This window comes from Myotis daubentonii, chromosome 11 (genome assembly GCF_963259705.1).
Source record: "Myotis daubentonii chromosome 11, mMyoDau2.1, whole genome shotgun sequence".
NCBI classification, from domain to species: domain Eukaryota; kingdom Metazoa; phylum Chordata; class Mammalia; order Chiroptera; family Vespertilionidae; genus Myotis; species Myotis daubentonii.
The window spans coordinates 56594893-56613400 of NC_081850.1; the positions used below are offsets into that span (position 1 = coordinate 56594893).

An 18508-nucleotide genomic window follows, 5' to 3' on the forward strand; every position below is an offset into this window, starting at 1 on the left:
CTTGGTTGCAGGCACATACCCAGTGGGGAGTGTGCAGGAGGCAACTGATCGATGTTTCTCTCTCATCGATGTTTCAAACTCTCTATCCCTCTCCCTTCCTCTCTGTAAGAAGTCAATAAAATATATTTAAAAAATACATATTTTTTTTAAAAAAAATATGGATAAATGGTTCTTTTCTTTCTTTCTTTTTATTGACACTATTACAGATGTCCCCCATTTTCCCCTCCTTTGCCCGCCTCCAACCAGCTCCCACCTGCCCCCTCCTTGGCCTTCACCACACTGTTGTCTGTGTCTACGTGTCATACATATATGTTCTTTGGCTAATCTCTTCACCTTCTTTTATCCGGTCCTCCTCACATTCCTCCCCTCTGACATCTGCCAGCCTGATCCACATATCCATGCCTCTGGTTCTATGTTGTTCGTCAGTTTATTTTGTTCATTAGATTCCACATATCCATGGTTCTTATAAAAGTAAATCATCTTCAGAAAACTAGACATGGCTGTTATGAAAACAGAATGGTATTTTTCTTTTAGCAAACAGACCATTTATGACAAAATAACCCCATCTGGGAAATATTGGTGATCCTCCTGGAAAGCCACACAGCTCAGTAGGGGTGGTCCAGCCTATCCTGCCCCAGTGGCAGCAAGGCAGACTGAGCCAATAGGACTTTTCTCTGCCCTACTCCCCCCTAATTCAACTTTTCTAATGAAGATGGATCTTACTTGGTTGACACAAGGTATCTTATTTGGAGGAAGGCACTGAACAAGGCTATACAAGGTCATACACATTTATCAACATTGACAACTGCCCTTCTGTAGGGAAATGGAGACAGAAAAAGCCTCTTCATCACATGAGCGAGCTAAAATGAAAAAGGGAAGAGAAACAGAATAAAGGTAACCAGCTCGGATCACAACATGTGTTTTTGTTTGAAAGAAATAGAAAAGAAAGGTGTGACCCCCAGCAAACAGTGTGAGTGCCATAGGAGTTGGGAAGGCCATTTAAAATGCCAGCACAACCCAGCCAACCGAGCACAACTTCTGAGCTTGGAAACACCAAGCCAGTGTGTGTGAGGCACAGGATAAGGACCTGAAATGCACAGAGCCAGCCTTTGACAGCAACACCCTTGGTAGCCTCTGGCAGAAGGTGCTGATCCGGCTCTCCAGTTATCTTCTTCCTGAACATTTGGAAGTCAGACAAATTCCACCCTGTAGGTTCTCAGATGAGGCAGAGATAGGGGTTGCTGGGAGGCCTCAAGAGGGACATACTGAACTTCCTGCTAAGATTGGCTATAAATGCTTACATAATCCTTTGGGGGTAATTAGAGCAATGTAATCACATTTGTATCCTGAGTAAGTAAAGCAGGCCATACAGATAATATTAATTATCAAATAAATGTATATTGAAATAAAATAAAATGTTAGCACATACATATCTGTCACACACACAGACACACACACACACACACACACACACACAGCAATTTGGCATTTTGAATGCTTATGATGACCCTTCTACCCTTTTCCCTAGTAAATTGGCCTATGTAATTACAATAAGCATAGATCTCATTCCAAAAATATTATTGGGTAAAGGAGTCTCAGAAAAAAATAAAAATATAGTTGGGTAAATGAGTCTCAGAAAAAAATAAAGGAAAAGGACATCCTGACTCCTTAAACCTGTTATCCATAAACAATCTTAACTGCCTCTCACTTTCTGTACCCACTTGTAAGTCCAACGAAAGTTGCATCCGCAGTAGCAAGTGGCCACTTTCTCTGCTGTCTGAGGCCAGCCTGCAGCTGCCTCTGCTCCCCTCTCCACATTTGGACAATGGTATTTTAAGCCAATGGGCACGGCAGACCTCCAGATCTGAAGACACTAAAACTGACTCACTTAGAGAAATCTGCTGACTTTTCTGGCTCTGGGGAATATAAATAAATCCACTAACCACTTCATCAACAAAGCACAGTAGCATCTCTGGGGTCCCTGTCTTGACTGCAGTCTTGATGTCTGTCCTGCTTTTGTGGCACCATGGGAAAGAAAGGGAGACCCTCAGAGACCCTGAGATCCACTGAGACATCCTTGAGACCTATACCTTATATAGCATTCCTCAACCCTGTAGCAAGTTTCCTTTTGATTGAAATTACTATATCTTCCTTGGTTTATGTAATTATTTTTTTAACTTTATTTTTATTGTTGACACAATTACAGATGTCCCCATTTCTTCCTCCCATCGTTCACCTCCATCCAGCCCCCCACCCCCTCCCCCTGGCCATCACCACACTGTTGTCTGTGTCTATGTGTCATGCATGTATGTTCTTTGGCTAATCCCCTCATGTTCTTTCATCCAGTCTTCCCTGTCCCCTCTGACAGCTGTGAGTCTGTTCCATGTAGCCATGACTATTTCTATAATGTTCATCAATATATTTTGTTCATTAGATTCCACATATAAGTGAGATTATATGGTATTTGTCTTTCTCTGGCTGGCTAATATCACTTAGCATAATAATTTCCAGGTCCATCCATGCTGTCACAAGAGGAAAGATGTTCTTTTTTCCTGCTGCGTAATATTCCATTGTGTAAATGAACCACAGCATTTTTATCCATTCTTCTACTGATGGGCACTTGGGCTGTTTCCAGTTCTTGGCTACTGTAAATAACACTGCAAAGAACATAGGGGTGCATATATTCTTTCAGAATTCTTAGTATATATTCCCAGAAGTAGGCTCATTGGGTCAAAAAGCAGTTCCATTTTTAAATTTTTGAGATTAACTCCATGCTGTTTTCCACAGGGACTGCACCAGTCTGCATTCCACCAACAGTGCATAAAAGTTGCCTTTTCTCCACAGTCTTACCAGTACTTCCTGTTTGTTGATTTATTGGTGATAGCCATTCTGGCAGATGTGAGGCAATATCTCATCGTGGTTTTCATTTGCATTTCTCTGATGATTAGTGATGTTGAGTACTTTTTCATATGTCTATTGGCCATCTGTATGTCCTCTTTGGAGAAGTGTCTGTTCAGGTCCTTTGCCCATTTCTTAATAGGATTGTTTAACCTTGAAAACCACAGAAGAGAAAAAGTCAGCCAAAGTGGTCTTGGGGGAGAACAGATTGGTCAAATACTATGACCAGGACTTAGTTCCTCAGCAGCCAGGAAAGAGTTAGAAGATGGCAGTTATACTTTGAATAGAGTCCTCTCTATGGAACAGAAGCAAGCATAAGTTCACCACCAACAAGACAGAACAAATCTCATCTACTTTTCTGATACAGAAGACCACTGATATAAAGTACTACTCTCTCATTCAGTACTATATCTGACCAAGTGTCTCATAATATGTTTATGTATTAGAATGATAAATATGGATTGAATCATATAGCTTCCCAATAAGTTTTGCTTAATGTATGAAGGTCACCCAGGAGGAATATTTCCATTGGTATAAACAATTGTTTAACAAGCTTCAACTCGTAACAGCTCTCTCAGACCCTGCAAATGTGACATTAACCTGGAGGAACTGGTACCTATGTTACAGAATCACTATGTGCTATCTTTCAAGGTTACTATATTCATTATACATTTTCTGTGCACTGATATGGGAATATCTGACCCATATTTGCCCTGAGAATTTCTGAGCACTGTGGCTTCTTCTAGGTTACACCTGCGGGAATCCATGGTGCTCTTACATTTAGCATTTTTATTCTCTTCTCCAATACGCAGTTAAAATTCCTCCTGGTAGATAAGTCTCCTACAAAAAATTTATTTCCTCCTAGTTTTTATAAGAAATATTCTGAAACATTAGTGTGAACCATTTTTGTAAGTCAAAGAACTGGCCAAGCAACAATTTTATATACACAGTTCCACATAGGAAACCACATCCAAATGTCTTCTGCTAGTAATTCCCTGGAAATCACAATCTGGGGGAGGGGGACTTTAGCTTATAGAAGTCATGAAGATGATACATGAAGATGAAACATTAATGTAATATCTACATTTCAAGAAGTAGATATTACATTAATGTTTGCTCAGAAAAAGCATTAATTGGACAAAGTTCCATGAGTTTCAAGCATGTTGTTCTCCTCTTTACAGTTCTATTCCTGAAAATGAGAATTTTCTCTTTCCACTTGATACCACGGAGGTCACTACTTCGGCAAACCTAAGAATTTACCATGAAAAAAAAAAAAAAAAGATTTTACCATGCTGTATTCTAATGATTTTCTCTGTCCCCAATCTTTTAAGGCTTCCTATAAACAGGCTAAAACAAAAAAATACTCTCTTCTTAGAATTCAACAGCTGGAAATTCCATTTAGAGCAAAATAAAAACCATGTAAAAGTAAATGTAGTCATTCTATTTAAAATTAATAACTATTTTACAAAAAATATATCAAATAATATGATAAATGAAGTTATGCATAAAAGACTTCATATTTGTAAAAAAAAAATGTTGTGATCTGGAAAGAGTACTTTATTTACCTAACCTATTTTCTAAAATATAACTTTTTTCAAATAAAATTATTTTTATAATTAAAAAATGTATATCTTCTATTTATATTCAAGGTGTTATTCCCTTTTACAAGTCTGAATTATAATTCATAACAATCTATCAATGAGCTCCCAAAAGAAAGACCTAAATTGTTCCAGAATGTGCCTTATTATTAAATAATCAAATATAACTTGCCTTCAACTTTTTAAAAAAGAAATAATTATGATCAGATTGAACAAAATGTAAATATCCAAAATGCTAACCTATTTATAATACATGACCAATTAGAAAGATGGGAAAGGGGAACTGAAAGTATGTTGCCAGAAAGAAAAATGACTAACGGGAGATTTTGATAATTTTACTAAGTTTCTGAATTTAATATTTTTCATTGTTTTTGAACACTGAAAAAATATGAAAGTGCAATTTAATGAATCTGTAGAAAACTTAGGAGTGAGGTGATGGGAGGATGGTGAATGGATGTCTATTTTATTTTTATAGTGTCCAATTTTCATCATTTTTAAAATAGCAAAATATCTTATATAGAGATTGTTAGAGGCATGAGACTTAAAAACCTTGAACATAAATACCAAAGGGGATTTCTCCAACCCTGAATTCTTTTTCTACTGTCTTTTCTCAGCTTTATACCTAAGAATCTATGACTTAAGCAGAGCAGTTTATTGTGAAACAAAAAATGAATGTGAAAATACTTGAAGTTATTGCATTGTTAACCTCCAACCATATGTTCATTTTAGGCAGATATTATTTCATCTTGCCTAGTTCTGTAAAATTCTCTCATAAAAGTCCCCAGGTCTCACCAAAACAGTCAAGATCTGAGGGAAGAACTACTTTTTTGAGTTTGTGACTCACACAGTTAGAACTTCACTTGCAGTATCAGGGTTTTAGTTTAAGTTTCCTTTATTATTCCCTCTAAGGATGTAGAAAGTTAGAAGATATCCAAACACTTCAGGAAAAAGAAACAGATATTGAATAGAAATAGAAGTAGAAATAGAAATAGGGGTAGAAATAGAAATTACCATATAAATTATTTATCTGCCTGGTTGACCGTTTTGCCCTTAACTAAATAGGCCAACTATGGGCAAGACACAATGCTAGCTGATTCTGAGAATTAAAAAAACAGGTATTTCTCTATTGGCCTGTTTTATACTCATTGTCTTTCACAATACAAACACAAAGAAATACAATAAAATTGAAAAACATAAATTAAAACAACAAGACAAAGTAAAATATAATAAAAGAAATAGGCCAAGAAAACAAAAAACAAAACAAAAAAACCCACAAGCTCAGACAGGCAACCTGCTGCCCTCACACAGTCATGGACCTTCACTCTGACCTTCCAGAGACACAGCCAAAGCGAGCCATTCTTCTTCTTAATCATGATGCTGAACTACCTCTCTAGAGAAGGAAAACTTTTAAATCACTTACCTCTAAAATAAATATTTCCCAGGTGGATTGAGGAATGCAGTATAATTCCCTTAACCATGGTGCTAGCTATTTTCCATTTGTCCCTACACCCCAAATTCACTCTGCCTTTCTCCCTATTCTGTGCCGCAGGAGGCTCACCCCACAGACTCTCTCTCCCAGCACCCTTACTGCTCTGGAGCTGGGTTTGGCTGCAGACTGGAGTCTGGGAGAAGACTTTGGAGAATCCTTCCCCGCTCCTCTCTGCTTTGCCCACATTTCTGTGAGAGGCGGCATTCCTTCAGGGCCACGGCTTTGTTGGGTGGCACTTCCCTTGTCTCCAGTAGCCCTTTGGCCTGAAATGGTAACGGCTTCCTAATTTGCTAAACTCTGGATGTCTCAACATTTCTTTGTTAGTTCTCTTAACTCCATCCGCTCTTAGCTGTTGTGCTTTAAGACTCTTCCTGGGAGCCTGGCTGGAGTAGCTCAGTTGGTTTGGTGTTGTCTGGTGTATCGAAATGTTGCTGGTTGATTCCTGGTCAAGGCACATACCTAGGTTGCGGGTTCGTTCCCACGAGAAAATCTTCACTGAGATTTTTGAGTTTAAGATTAGGCTGGACGATTGGACAGATTTTCTATCAGTTTTCTATTTCTTTTTAAAAATATATATTTTTTTATTGATTTCAGGGAGGAAGGGAGAGGGAGAGAACGATAGAAACATCAATGATGAGAGAACATCATTGATCAGCTGCCTTCTGCACGCCCCACACTGGGGTCGGGCCCGCAACCCAGGCATGTGCCCTGACTGGGAATCAAACCGTTACCTCCTGCTTCATAGGTCAACGCTCAACCACTGAGTCGGGCCAGCCAAGCAATTTTCTATTTCTACTAATAAACTATCACACACTTAGTGGCTTTAAAAGAACATAAATGTTTTATCTCATAGTCGGGTGGCTTAGAAGTTCAAAGTATGGGTCTCCCTACCCTAAATCAAGGTGTCAGCAGGACTATAGTCCTTTCTGGAGACTGTAGGGGAAGTCACTTCCTTGCCTTTCCAGCTTATAGAGACCATTAGCATTCCTTGGTTGAAGGCCCTCATCATTCACTTTCAACAGCAGCAACATTGCATCTCTTTGTGCCTTTTCCCCATAGATGTGTGTCCCTCTGACCACAACCAGGAAAAATTCTTGATTACATTGGACCCACCCAGCTAATCTAGGAAAATCTCCCCACCTCAAGATCTTTAACTTAAACACATCTGCAAAGTGCCCTTTGCCATGTAAGGTAACATAGTCACAGGTTTCAGAGATTAGAATGTGGAGATTTTGGGGAGCCAGTATTCTGTCTCCCAACGATTTGCTATAGTAAAAGGTTAGAGATGCAAAAAAAAGAGATTCCAGGAGGAGGCACAGGCTAAGAGCAAGGCAGAACCACAAGAATGGACAGTGTAATCACTAGAATCCATTAACCAACTCACCTGATTAACCAGGTTCTCTAGTCCCTCCGTACCGCCCATGCTGAGTACTTGGGGCAGGTAGGCTGCACTAGGACACTTGCGCACATGCACTCCCATCACGAGTTACATGCTTACCAAGTTTTAACATATTTAAGGTGCATATGTGCATGTGTTTTATGCATTTTTATAATTTCCTTCTCCCAATGACTTTTTTTCAATAACTTGGTCAACGAAACATGTTACAAAAGAGGGCTTTTGCTATCTCTAAAAAATAGAGATGGTACAATTACAGGTGGGGGAGAGTAGAAGGAGAATACACCATGGATATAAGCTAAGTAGACATGGAAAAGGACCTCCAATGTCAAAGCGAGGACTTTGGACACTGCAATAGGCAATCAGGGACTGTTATTTGACAGTAAAGGTTTCTGAGTATATCAACAGACATGAAATACATTTCTGACATTAATCTGTCAGCGAGTAGGCTTACTGCTTCTGGTCTCCATAGTTCAAGTCATCCCCCTTTCCCCGTAGCAAAGACTGCTGGGCTTTCACCCACAGGCTGATTCTTGCCCCTTCGGCCATAGACCTGAGTTGTCCAGTATAGTAACCACTAGCTACATGTGCTCTTGAGTTTAAATGTGGCTAGTCCTGAGTATGCTGTCATTTCAAAATAAACCCAGATGTCAGAGAGTTAGTATGATAAAAAGAATATAAAATATCTCATTAATAATGTTTTATTGATTAGATGTTGACAGAATAATACTTGGTGTGTATTGAGTTGAATAAAACATACCATTAAATTCCATTTCACTTGTTTCTTTTTACTTTCTTTATTGTGGCTACCAGATATTTTAAAACTGTCTATATAGCTCACACCTGCGACTCAAATTATACTTTTCTTCTGGACAGCAATGCTCTAGTCTAGATCACTCCTGTGGGGTTCTGATTTTAAATAGGACGTCTTTGTCACACTCATCTTTCTCTACCCTGGGACAAGGTCTGGTTTCCTTGATTCCTGCTTTAAGATGTTCAAGGCTCAGATTGCTGGCTCCTTAAAGATCTGCCTTCTCTCTCGCTTCCCGTCTCCCTAAACCCGCGTTTACTCTTTATGGTGACTGTTTGCTTCCGCTGGAGCAGCAGAGACTTCCAGGAGGCTGGATATCAAGAATAGGGCATGGAATTTGGCGATTATGGGATCATCAGTGACTTTCAAGAACAGTGACCATACCACTGTTTGAGTGGACAGCTGAGCAGCGGTCAGGATTGCCACCTCAGTGATCTCACGGGGCGTATAGGCCAGAAGAAGAACACAGTGGCCTCTAACCCAATGGTAGGAAAACGGTGACAAAAGCACTTGCACATCCCTGGCCCCGCCGTCGCCTACTAGTGTAATTAAGACTTCAAGAATGGAGGGCCTCCTCACTGTCACTTGTTATCCTGAAGTAGAGTGTTAAGCAAGTGTACACTTAAAAAAAACCACCCAGCTAGACAGGGATCCCATTAAGGTTTAAAAGAAAAGAAACAACTTTGCAGCACTAGGACTGTATTCAGAAGTGAGAAAAAATGCCCCTGCAAACCACCTCGCACTCATGCAAACAAAGCTAAATGCACCCTGATTTATTTGTCCATCCAGGGAACCGGCCAGGTTTTTTCTAAAACTCCAAAGGGCAGTTTTTGTGCTCATGTTGCCTATGGACATGGCCTGGGAGACAAACATCCGATTCTGTTAGAGGCTGTTCTAATTATTTTGGGCCACTGGGGAGTCTCAACAAAAAATGTTTTAGTACACGTGAGCACATACATATCTGACTACATGTACATGTGCATATGCACATCTGTCTTATGTTTATACATGTGTTTATGCATGCAGGTATATTTGCTGATACATAGCAATAGATAGCTAAAAACATGGCACAAGAAATCAAAACAGACTACTCACTCTCCAAATAATGCTTATAAAATCAGGTAGGTATATGTGTGATGTTTTGTTTTTTAAGTCCCTGCATCAAACTATATCACGTCTTACATTTTCATCCTAAGGTATTTCATAACATCCTGTAAAAAACTGCTTCCTTCTGTTCTTTAATCTTGCAAAATGCTCACTGACTTTGCTGTTAGAGTCTGGAACAATTTAAACCTTTAGCATTGCAGTTACCAAAGATATCTCCCTACCGACCACACTGAAGGCAGTATGGCATGGTACAAAGCATCCTAAACAGTGAGCCAAAGGATGTGGGTTTAAAGCACTCCACTCATTACAAATTCAGGCAGGGCCCTTCACACCCCTAAGTCTATTTGCTTATTTGTAAAATAGGACTAATAACCTTTGACCTGTCTTTCCCATGGGTGTTTTAAAAGAGTATCTGGAAATGGGCTTTGTAAACTCTGAAGTACCACATAGAGGAATGGATGGGTATCATTATCGCTACAATTGTTAAAGTATGTCTGACGACTATGAAGCAGCTCCAGCGATGAGCTCTTTGGTGCAGAGAGACGGGAAGGAGTCCCGGATTCCAACACACACCTGCCTTGTGCCTTCACTCAGGAAATTCAGGGTGGACATTTAAAGTGCTCCCCTGAGATTACATTGGCTTCAAAGGAGGTCAAAGTCAAGATGTAACAGAAATCTTTATTCTAATTTGTTCTGAAATGTGGGTTTTCAATCATCATGATTCCTTAAATTAGAATGGATCTGTAAAAATAGATACATGCAAACATTTTTCCCTAAAATTTTTTTCATATAAGAGTATGCAGCCTGCTATGTAATGTCACACATTAAAATAACATTGGCATAGAATGGGAGTAAAATCCTTTCTTTGGAAATAAGCATATGTTATTAAAATTACATATCATTTGTAGCCAACTAGTAGAAAAGAACCCACATGACAGTTTAAGTTTAAGTTTAGGATTGACTTGAAGTACTGTGACTTAAGGAACAGGACTGTGAGGCAAGAGAATTGGGTTCTACTTCCAGATATTCCAGTAATTAACCTGGTAACTTGAATAACATGTTGACTTCCATGAGCCTTAATTTCTTCATATGCAAAATGGATTAGCACCACATACCTACTTTCCTGTTTCATAAGGTTCTTAGGGGAATCAAATGAAAGTATATATAAAAGTGTCTCTGTAAACTGTGAACTGGTGTAGTGAAATAAAGAATTAAGAAAATGAGCTTTATATGGAAGTACTTATAGTATTATCTAGCTGTTTACCAGCTTATCATGTACATAACCCATAGAGATGTGATGGCAATTCTGTTTTTCATATATTAGCCCTAATCATGAGGTTATAATAACCTTGACCTTAATAAACCAGCTAAAGGAAAGTTAAACATACTCTTCATCAATCATTGTTCTGCAGAGTTTTAGAAGACTGCTCTCTACCCCCCAACTCATACAAACGTTAGGAGCTCTGACAAAGTTGTATATAGAGCGAGTCATAAAAATTGCTATTATAAAAATGATAACAAGAATGTGAACAAGACCTTTGAATATTAAAAATATCCTATAAAATGTATTTACAGAATAATAATTAAGAATACAATAGTATGGCTGAACCTACAGGGTATTGTGCTAAGCAAAATCAGAGAAAGACAAATACCATGATTTCACTTATATGAACAAATGAACAAAACAGAAACAGACTCATAGATACAAGGAACAGACTAATGGTTGCCAGAGGAGAGGGAGTTAGGGGACTGTGCAAAAGGTGAAGGAATTGAGAAGTACAGATTGGTAGTTACAAAATAGTCATGGAGATGCAAAGTACAGCATAGGAATTAGAGTAGATAATATTGTAATAACAGTATATGGCGCATGGGTACTAGAAATGTTGGGGGGATATTTTAAGGTATATGATTTAAAGTATATGATTGTCTAACCACTATGCTGAATACCTGAAACTAATACAAAGTAATATTGAACATAACCTGTTAATTGACAAAAATTATAGAATACAATAGCAGACAATATAGAAAATGATGTCCTTGAAAACTCAATGTGTCTGCTAAATGCAGCAAAAGTAACTCTTAGAGAGAAAGTAACAATGTTATTCACCTCATTTTAAAAAAATTTAAAGAATATCAGCTGAATGTTTTAGAGGATAAAAAGAAAACCCAAACAAAAATGAGGAAAGGGAGAAATAAAATTAAATTAGCGTGTTAGAAAATTGAACAGACATGTAAGTAAAAAATAAAACCATGAACTGACTTACTAAAAACGGAGAAACCAATAGCAAAAATTTAACCTGGAGTAAAATGCAAATAAATTAAATTGAAGTGAGAAAGAATACATAGTAGTAATCAAAATACAAAATAAAATGAGTGAATAGACAGTTGTGTGAAAATGAATTTCATCTAAAGAATAATTTTTTTTTACAAAATATGATAAAGAAAAATTGGAGACAATATCAAAGAAAGGAGAGGGATTATGTAAATCTATTGATAAATTAGCTTAAATGATCAGGGAATAATATCAATGTATCATAAGCCTTTTTATTATTATTATTTTAGAGAGGGAGAAAGGAAGGGAGAGAGTGGGGAGGAAAATCTATGTGAAAAAGAAATATTGATCCTGTATATGCCCTGACTGGGGATCAAACCAGCAACCTAGGTATGTACCCTGACCAGGAATTGAACCCACAACCTTCTGGTGCACAGGATGATGTGCCAACCAACTGAGCCACACGCTATCATAAACCATTTTCAAAAATTGCAAGAATGTTAAAACTGTAAGTAAACTATGATCTTGGTGATAAAATATAATAATGATAATACAAAAAATAATATACATATAAAAGTGTTAAACAAAATTATTAGCAGACAGAATTCAGCCATTTACTAAAAACCAAATACTCCACAACAAGTGGTATTTGTCACATTAATTTAAGAAATATTCAATATAATAAAAAGTATCAAAACAATATACCACATTAATAGTATAAATAATAAAAATCATGTTTAAATATATGCCCAATGGGTTTTCAAGAAACATCAGAACTTATTTATAAGTTTTAAACAGAAAATTGTAGTAATACAATGATATTTCATTTTAACTCCACAAAAAAATGTTATTAATTACTGTGGAAAGATATTCAATACAAAGGAGTATCTACTTAAAACCATGAGCTAGCATTCTACATAATTGAAAAAAAATATGTAAGATATGTTCTCATTAACAACAGAAACAAAATTTAAATGCCCATTGACACTGTTTACTAATTAATAGCAGCGCTGAAAAGAGCTGGGGCATGCCCGGCCAGCATGGCTCAGTGGTTGAGCATCAACCTATGAACCAAGAGGTTACAGTTTGATTCCAGGTTGGGGCACATGCCCAGATTGTAGGCTCGATCGCCAGAGTGGGGTGTGCTGAAGGCAGCTGATCAATGATGCTCTCTCATCATTGATGTTTCTATCTCTCTCTCCTTCTCCTTTCCTCTCTGAAATCAATAAAAATATTTTTAAAAGAGTTGGGGCCAACAAGAAGCTAACCTAAACACATAAAAGTAAAATCTGGTGAATGAGATATCCATAAGGGGCTTTGATAAGCTCCAACATATTTCTGAAATCCAGAAAGCCATGTATATGTGCCCAGGAAAGACCTAAGACCTAAGAGGGTTCTAACTTATCACCTTTGAACTTGAGGCTCTGTGCTTACACGAGGTGAAGGCTAAGGCAAAGTAGTTAGCTGCCTTTCTGAGTGTTGAAGGGATGGCCAATACTTAAACAGAGTCTTTCAGCAAAGGCTTAAAAAATTATTGGCAGAACATTTAAGGAAATATGTGTCCAAAAATTAGCTGATCATTAAGCTAGCTAAGCAAAGACTTCAATGGCCACACGTAACAGAATACAGACTTAGTTCAGGAGCGTCACTAAACTAGCAAACAGCAACAACCAAAAACAACAACAACCCTTAGGAAAGGAAGGATTTGACTTCCAGAGTCGCAGCATTATATTATTTTAAATATCTAGTTTCTAGCAAAAAAAGAAAATAATACATGCAAAAAAGGTACGATCCATATTCAGGGGATGGGAGGGAAGCAGTCCATAGAAACTGTCTGGAGGAAGCCCAGATTTTGGTCTTTCTGGACAAAGACTTCACGTTAACTATTATCAATATATTCAAAGAACTAAAGGGCTCTCTGTCTAAAGAAGTAAAGGAAAGTGTGAGAAAAGGTCTCATCAAATGGAGAATACAAGTAAATACAATTTTTTAAGAAACAAATAAAAATTCTGGCATTAAAAATGTAAAATAACTGAAATGCAAATTTTACTAAACAGGCTCAATAGCACATTTGAACTAGCAGAAGAAATAATCAATAGACTGAAGTTATGTTGATTGAAATTACTTGGTCTGAGGAAGTGAATAAAAAAGAATGAAGAAAATGAGTAGAACTTCAGAGACCTGTGGGACCTCATCAAGCATATCAACATACACATAATGAGAGTGACAGAAGGAACGGAGAGAGAGAGAAGAGAGCAAAAAGAATATTTGAAGAAATATCCAAAAGCAATAATCTGCACATCCACAAAGCTCAATGAATTCCAAGTAGGATAAAGAGATCCACATAAGACACATCATAATCAAACTGTCAAATAAAAGTTAAAAAACAAAGAGAAAATCTTAAAGCAGCAAGAGAAAAGAGACATTCAAGTTATCCTCAGACCAGCAGCTGCTTTCTCATCAGAAACAGGGAAGACAGAGGCACTGGGATGATATTATGCAAGTGCTGCAAGACTTTTAAGAATTTCATATTCCCCAAAACTATTCTTCAAAAATGAAGGAGAAATTAACACCCTCCCAGAGAAACAGCTTAACAATAACCCACAACCGTCGGACCAACTCCTCCCAGAGAAACAAAAACAGAGAATTGGTCACTAGCAGACCCACCTTATGAGAAATGCTAAAGAGAGCTAGTCCTTCAGACTAAAATTAAAAGGACATAAAAAATTTTAAAAATTAAATTAAAAGACACTAGACTGTAACTTGAATCCACAAGAAGAAACAAGGTAAAGGTAACTACGTAAATAAATATAAAACAGGTAAAGGTAAATATAAAAGACATTATAAATGTATTTTGTTTGTAATTCTTTTCTTCTCCTGATTTAAAAGACAGCTGCATAAAGCAGTAACTTTAAAACTGTTGATAGGCATATAGTATATAAAGATGTAATTTGTATAATAATAGCACAAAAAGGGGGATGAAGCAATATAGATGAGAAATTTGTATGTGATTAAAATTAAGTTGGTATTAATCCAACGTGGATTGTTAGAAAATGTTAATTCCCAGGTCAACTGCTAAGAAAATAATAAATAAATATAGTAAAATAAATGACAAAGAAATTAGAATGGTACATTAAAAAATATTTAACACAAAAGAAAGCAGTAATAGAACAATAAAGGAACAAAAGAAAGGCTTAAGTCATAAAGAAACAAATAACAGCCATAAATACTAACTTACAAGTAACTTGCACTAACTATAAATAGACTAAATACTGCAATCAAAAGACAGAGATTGGCAGGATGGTTAAAAATCAAAACATGAGCCTACTATATATGCTCTCTATCAGATACGCTCAAATATTCAAAGACAAATAGATTGAAAGGACAAGGATAGAAAATGATGAACAAAAGGGAGCTGGAGTGTCTGTACTAGTAGCAAAGAACAAAAACAACAACTAGACTTTAAGTTAAAAATAATTAGTGAAGATAAAGAAAACCATTTTAAAATGGGAAAAGCGTCAATTCATCAGGAAGATGTAACAATTATATACATATATGAACCTAACAATAAAATACATGAAACAATACCTGAAAAAAATTGAAGAAAAGATAATTTAACAATAAAATATATGAAACAATACCTGAAAAAACTGAAGTAAAGATAATTTAACAATATTTGTTGGAGGATTCAGTACCTCAATTTCAATAATGGATACAACAACCAGGCATAAGATAAAAAAAGAAAGAGAAGACTGGAAGAACACTATCAACCAACCAGGCCTGACAGACATAACAGAATGCCCCACCCAAGAACAGCAGCATTTACATTCTTCTCAAGTGCATATCGAACATTTTTCAAGAGAGACCATATGTGAGGCCACAAAAAGTCACAATAAATGTAAAAGATTGAGGCAATACAAAGTATGTTACCTGACCACAATGAAATAGGTAGATAGAACTAAAAAGAGAACTCAGTAAGGTTGTTAAAAATGAGACCATCTGACAAAAATCAATAGCATTCCAATACCATTGAGAAACTGTATTATAAAATAATATAGTTGCAAAAAGAAAGCCCAAAGGTACCTAGCAAAGAACAAAGGGAAACCCCCAATAAAAGACATCAAAGGTTTGAGTACATGGAATGCTACATCAGGTTCATGGAGAGATGATTAGCTTAGTCAATTCTTTGAATTTAATCTACAAAGTTCATGGAATCACAAAGACAATTTCAACTTTTTAAAAACATTCAAACAAATAATCCAAATTTTAGGTGGAATTATAAAAGTCCCCAAATAGCTTGGAAAACTTTGAAGAAGAGAAAGGAAGGAGTGATTTCTTCTAACTATGGTTAAAACAGTATAGTGAAGGTCAAATAGGTCAATGGAACCAAATGAAAAACTCAGAAATAAATTCATGTATGTATGGAAGTTTTATATATGATATAGATCCATTGTAAAACAATGGAGAAATAATTTTCCAGATGGTATTGGAAAGATTGGCTCACTTGAATAGAAATTAAGTTGGACCTCTGCCTTATACCATACACAAAAGTGAACTCAAGATGAATTAGAGACCTTTATGTATAAGGTAAAGCTATAAAGCAGTGGTTCTCAACCTTCTGGCCCTTTAAATACAGTTCCGCATGTTGTGACCCAACCACAAAATTATTTTCGTTGCTACTTCATAACTGTAATGTTGCTACTGTTATGAATCATAATGTAAATATCTGATATGCAGGATGGTCTTAGGAGACCCCTGTGAAAGGGTCGTTCAACCGCCAAAGGGGTCGTGACCCACAGGTTGAGAACCGCTGCTATAAAGCTAATAGAATAAAATATGAGAATGCTTTTATGACTTAGGGATATGAAAAGCTTTTTTAAATAAGATCCAACGTGTACAAATCATGAGGTAGATGTATATTTAGACTAGAGGCCCGGTGTATGAAATTCATGCACAGGTAGGGTCCCTGGGCCTGGCCAGCGATCAGAGCCAATCTGTGGGGTGGCCAGCGGGGTGATTGAAGCCCCCACTCACACCCGCCTTGGCTGGCCTGGCGCTGCTCGCTCACCGGCCCCGCCCACCGCCCCTGCCACTGGTCACAGCCTGTGGGCTGGAGGCAGCTCCTGCATTGAGTGTCTGCCCCCTGGTGGTCAGAGTCGCATCATAGCAACCGGTCGTTCCACTGGTCCTTCCACCGTTCAGTCGATTTGTATATTAAGGTTTTATATAGATAGATGGATTTTACTATCAAAGTAAAAAAATTTCTTAGTGATAAATCTGGAAAAAAAAAAACATGAACAAAACATTGCTAAGAGAAATTACAGATAACCTAAGTAAATGGAGAGGTTTACCTTGTACAGAGGTTGGAAGACACAATATTGTTAACACGTCAACTCTTCCTAAATTGATGTATAGGTTTCACATAATCCCAATTAAAAATCTAGTGTGTTTTTTCCAGATATTGACAACCCAATTCTAACATTCATATAAAAATCCAAAGGACCTAGAATAGCCAAAGCAAATTTAAAAAGGAGAAAAAAAGTTTGAGGATTAACACTGCCTGATTTAAAGGTTAATTATAAAAACGACAGCAATCAAAACACTGTGCTGCTGATGAAATGACAGAACTAAATCAATGGAACAGAATAGAAAGTCCAGAAATGAGCCCATACATATAAGGACTACTAATTTTTTTTAATAATTTGATGCAAAGGCAATTCACTGGCGGAAGGATCATTTTTCAACCAATGGTGCTAAAACAATTACATATCTATATATTTTAAATGATCTGCTATCCATACTTTGCATTATATATAAAATTAACTCAAAATTGACCATAAACATAAATATAAAACCTAAAATTATAAAATTTAGAGAAGAAAAGATTAGAAAATATCTTTATGATCTTGGGTTAGGTGAAATGTCTTATATAGGACAATAAAGCACAATCCATACAAGAAAAATTATAATTAGACTTTATCAAAATTTAAAACTTCTTTAATAGACATTGTTAAAAGAATGAAAAGATAAACCAGAGACTAGAAAAAATATATTTACAAAGTACTTGTATTGAAAATAGAAATACAAGTATATTGAAATATAAGTACATAAATACAAGTATATTACAATTAACCAATACAAGTATTTATATAGATACAATATATGATAAAGGACTTGAATCAGAATATATAAAGAATACTCAAAATTTACTAATAAATTTGGTACCTGTGTCCTTTTTAGACTATAAACAAACTAATTTTAAAAATGGACATAGATTTGGACAATTAAAGAAAATGGAGTAAAAATAAGCACACAAAAAGGTGCTCAACATAGTTAGTCATTAGCGAAATACTCATCAAGACCACAGTGAAATACCATTCCTTACCTATGAGAATGATAAATTAAATAAATTAAATAAACTGACCATATCAAGTGTTGGTGAGTATGTGGAGGAACTAGAACTCTCATGTATCCAGCTGATTGGAATATAAAATGGTCCAAACACTTTGGAAAACAGTTTGACAGTTTCTCATTCAACATTATGTATCATGTGTGCATGCATGGGTGCACATGTGTGTAAAAATCTAAATCTATGCTTCTTATACTAAAGTTTATTGATTTTTACTACCATATAGTATTCCATGATATCTATCCAGTAGATCTCTTTTAACCATTCTCTGCAGAAAGAAAGCCATGCTTACCTTCAACGTTCTAACCCTCACTTAATCATCATCCCTTTTTATCTTTATAGGAATTTATATCCGAAAGTAAGATTGCTGGGCCATCAGACATATGCCTACTAAACATTGTTATATTGCTTTTCAGAATGGCTGACAAGGATAAATTCCAATCGGTAGTGCACATGTGTTTCCATTTCCCTTCTCTTTGATAACTGCCAAATAGTGATCTTTTAATTACATATTTCTTTCTATGTTTC

General features: G+C 36.5%; 1 long non-coding RNA gene across 2 annotated transcripts in view; it reads right to left on the minus strand.

The window, feature by feature from the left end:
- Positions 1-292: 292 nt before the first annotated feature.
- LOC132212207 (uncharacterized) overlaps positions 293-18508 on the minus strand; it is a 126567-nt gene continuing 108351 nt past the window's right edge. For both annotated transcript variants that reach the window (XR_009447683.1, XR_009447682.1), the window contains one exon: positions 293-3051. This is a non-coding gene — a long non-coding RNA (uncharacterized LOC132212207). The remainder of the gene's footprint in view (positions 3052-18508) is intronic.